The following is a 3125-nucleotide window of genomic DNA, read 5'->3' as shown; positions in this document are numbered from 1 at the left end:
AGTTTGACAGCTGTAGGAGAAAAAAAATAAAAAAGTAACACACACACCTCCCAGGCACAGTGGAGCCATGCCTGAGCAGGGGAAATTACTTTTTACTAATACCCAGCTCGGACAAAAGGCCGACAGAACACAATTTGATTTGGGAACACATCTGGGATCTCAGGTTGGGTGGATGTGGTACTTTGAATACAGACTGTACACCACTGACATACAGGAAATATTCAAATATCAATTTTAATCATATAAATTGTAGTTAGTCTAATTAAAAACACAACATAAAAAACATATTTCAATCCACTTATCAGTGCATTGTGCAATCACATCCCACAGTAAACTGAGTAAGTAAATTAAATCAAGAGTTGCTCAAATTAAAACTAAAGCTATGATCCAACACTGTAGGCTAATCTTCTTGAACACAGAATATCAATCAAAGAAAAGAAACATAGAAAAAATAGAAAAGGGAAACAATTATCCATATCTGTACCCGGAAGAGGGCGGGGCTTAAACAGAAGTTTGTATTTTTATTGTTTATTGAAAAACTTTTTACAGAACAGCCTCAGAATTGAGCTTCAGATGAATGTTTTTGATCGCAAGAGTAAGATAACTATTCAGAACACCTTTTTTACAAACTTCAGTGAATCCACTTAAACACAACACATGTAGTATTAAGAAGTGTTAAGGTATCAACGAGTTTTCATACACTTAAACTAACCAATATGAAGCTAGGTAGGGCCCCACCCACCCTGAGTAGATTGTAGAAGTGTCCGAATGTGACTGTGACAGAGAATCTGTAAATACCTGCTGCTAGCTCAGGTAGCAGGGTTAGCGGTGTGTTAGCAGTGTCCTAGCAGGGTTAGCTGTGTGTTAGCGGTGTTAGCTGGGTGTTAGCAGTGTCATTGTTAGTTTTTTTTTTATTATTCAAGGTAAACGTGTGCCTATATGTTTACAAAGTGGTTGTGGAGGATCCTGATGAGAGGGTTGTGCTCAGTCCGTGAGACGGCGTGACACAGTACAGGCGCAAGAGGCTATGCACAGCGTGTCTGTACCTGGCGGACATCAAGTGGTACACCAGAGGGTTGATGCCAGAGCTGAGACGGGAGAGGGCCCAGGCGGTCACAAAACAAAACATGAATTTATTAGTCAGTATGTTGTGTGCACTGTCAAGACCGGCTGAGAAAGCAACATACAACATGGTCTGACAGGCGATGTAGGGCAGCCAGCCCAGGACGAAGGCCAAGAAGATAACTCCTGATGGACATGAGGAGAAGGACACAGGAAGTGGACATGAGAATCATCAATATCTGCAGGTGATAGAATACATTTTTCACACTGTTAAACAAGAGAGCTGTGTCTCAGTTCAGGGGCTGCAACCTTCAGAGGACACATGGGTGGACAGTGAAGACTGAAACTAAATGAGACCGTGTGGTCCACAGAGGAGACACTTGTCCTGTCCTTAAGTTGGATACGACAGAAAGCTTTATGCCGCTTGGTTTTTAACATACGGTTCGTCACCAAAGTGCAATGAGTCCTGGGAAATGTTGGCCCTGGAAGGATTCACTCAACAGAGCTTTCTCTGGTATGAGAGGAAGCATCTGTAGGAGTCTTTCTACTCAGCCCCTAAATTGACCAACAGCTGGAAATAAAGATGGACGACATGACTGCTCCCCAAAAGTTAAGCCAAAGCATCTCTATTGCCCTCTGGTGGCTGTCTGCCAGTCCTAAACCTTGCCTGCCTCCTTGATGGTAACAGGCGGGACATGGACCAATCTAAAAAGTGAAAACGTCAAATATTTTCTCAACGATGGTTTCTGTAATTTTATGAGGTTCTTATAAATCTAGTGAGTTCTATTACTGGTAAATTTAGTTTTGATTATCTATTGGATGATACAGTTCCGACTCTGGCTCCAGATGTGCAAGACGAGATGAAGACAAAGTATTAAATCTGTTCATCAGTCTTTGTCAGTTGTGTTTAGTAAAAGCTAAATTCAGAACCTTAGGTTGTGTGTGTTGGATTGTGTTTCTCACCCAGCATCTTGACTGTGTGTTGGTGACTCTTGTCTTTGAGGCTGCTTTGTGGACGGAGCCTCAGGGTCCGTCCAATCAGGATGAAGACCAGTCCCAGGATGCACAGGGGTACCAGGAAGTACAGATTGTAGATAATGAATGCGACCAACATGAGGCCAGAGGAGTGTGAGAATATGCAAATTCCGATTTCATCCTCCTTTCTCTCATGTGCCACTTCAATCATGACCAAAAATGGGGCTGCACTGACAGCCGCTCCCAGCCAGAGGCAGCCAATCACAGCCCTGGTTCTGCGATGTGTCACCAGCGTCTTGGAGGTGATTGGTCAGCAGACAACCAGGTACCTCTCCAGGGAGAGAAAGGTGATGTGGAGGATGGTGCAGTAGTAGCAGCACTCTGAGAGGAACGAGGTCAGCTTACAGGCGAAGACTCCTAACCCTATCATGAGCTGGAAGAGACAATCCATTTATTTCATGTTCAGTCAAACCGTGAGTATCCGAACAAATCACACTGAACTGACCCAAAAAGGTGTATAAGTGTGTAAGTATTATAGGATATATGTGAGTGCACCTTATATATATCCAGGGGCAGCAGCAGGAGATGCAGCAGGTCACTAACAGCCATGCTGCTCAGGTAGAGGTCGGTGGAGCTTCTCATGTGTGGGCGAAGCCAAACCACCAGCAGGGTCAGTGTGTTTCCGAGAAGGCCGAAGAGCATCAGTGAAACCAGAATCACTGTCAAACACAGTGGAAAATGAAATATTGACGATGGATTTTCATTAGAATCACACAATTTACACACGTCCAGTCCACAATGGAAAACGGTTAAAAACATTCACATTTTTTTCAGTTTTTTCCTAAATTTCAATGAAAGTCTAAAGATAAGAATCAACATGGAGTCAGGAAAAATAATGTTTTCTACGTAGCTTAGCCACATTTTCAGCACCAATGATCATATCAATATAAGACGGGAGGGATATTTTACTGTTATTTATAACTTTAACTTCCTCAGGAAAATGTATTTGCATTTTTCTGCTGAAACATTCTGGCCAAGTTCTGCTTATTCGTTTTAATAAAATGTACTGCATATCTAAATGTACACAC

The 3125-nt window shown here is 42.5% G+C and overlaps 1 pseudogene; it reads right to left on the bottom strand.

Annotated features, from left to right (window-relative positions):
* Positions 1 to 943: 943 nt before the first annotated feature.
* Positions 944 to 2856, bottom strand: LOC133963033 (growth hormone secretagogue receptor type 1-like; annotated as a pseudogene).
* Between the last annotated feature and the right edge of the window lie 269 nt (positions 2857 to 3125).

Source organism: Platichthys flesus, chromosome 2, assembly GCF_949316205.1.
Source record: "Platichthys flesus chromosome 2, fPlaFle2.1, whole genome shotgun sequence".
Lineage (NCBI taxonomy): Eukaryota > Metazoa > Chordata > Actinopteri > Pleuronectiformes > Pleuronectidae > Platichthys > Platichthys flesus.
The sequence above is the reverse complement of the archived record's forward strand: the minus strand, read 5'-3'. Positions and strand labels throughout refer to the sequence as shown.